The sequence below is a fragment of the Meleagris gallopavo genome, chromosome 22, assembly GCF_000146605.3.
Source record: "Meleagris gallopavo isolate NT-WF06-2002-E0010 breed Aviagen turkey brand Nicholas breeding stock chromosome 22, Turkey_5.1, whole genome shotgun sequence".
Taxonomy (NCBI): Eukaryota; Metazoa; Chordata; class Aves; order Galliformes; family Phasianidae; genus Meleagris; species Meleagris gallopavo.
The window spans coordinates 3032676-3033691 of record NC_015032.2 but is presented as its reverse complement, the minus strand read 5'-3'; positions in this window follow the sequence as shown (position 1 = coordinate 3033691).

Genomic DNA, 1016 nt, shown 5'->3' with positions numbered 1-1016 from the left:
ACTGCTATGCTCCGAGCGGGGGAAAAGATGGAGGGGGGCTCTGGGGAATTCCCCTCCTGCACCCCTGGGAAAGCTGGAGACGGGCGTGAGCTGGTTCTGCACGCCGAGGGGAACCCGATTTTTGGCAGAGCTGGGTTGCTAATTGGAACAGCTCCGGAGTGAGCGGGCAGTTTCTCCCGTGACGGATGCACAGGGACAGGGACAGGGCTGGCAGCGGGACAGAATGGGAGCCGTGGCCAAGGATAGGTACCCCATCCCATGTCCTTACCTGCTCAAAGTGCCCAGAGCAGGCTGTTCAGGTGGGCAGAGACCCCCAAATCAGCGTGCCCCTCCGCGCCTTGCGGGCGTTGTGCCTCGGCCCTCCTGGGATCCCATCACACCATCCGGCTCCATCCTCCTCCTTGCCACGAGGCTCGTGTGGGGCACCAGGGCAGCCCTCCAGGGCTGAGCCACCCCGGGTGCTGGGCTCCCCGCTGTCTCCGTGTCGGAGGTGGGCAAATGGGGTGAGCCCCGGGCATGGCACACGCTGCACTCAGATCACTGGGCCACCTGTGGGCACTCCGGCGCAGCAGGGCGAGCACCCGAACTGCCCCAGGAGCCAGCTGGCAGGGCGGGGAGATGGCAGGGCGATGAGCTGAGCCCTCGGCCGGGCGCTGGTTGGGGCCGCGTGGCCACACGGCGATGTCTCATCGCAGCCGTGTTGGAGCAGCACAAGGCGAAGCTTCACGCCGCGTCCATCCTTTCAGCTTGCAGCACCCTGCAGGCCTTCAGCTCTCTCTGGGTGTGCACGGAGCCGTGCAGGATCTGCTTTGTGGGGAGAGCATCCTTCCCCTCGCCGTGTGCCCGCCTCCCGTGGCCGTGCCAGCGCCGTCCCTGCGCCAGGCAGCGCTGCGGGGCCGTCAGCGGGCTGCCATGTGCGTGATGTGTCAGGCTGTGTGCGCCCAGCGCTTGTTTACATGGGAAGGAGGCGATGGAGGGAGGGAGGGGGGAAGAGGAGACTTTGAGGGAGGCCTGGA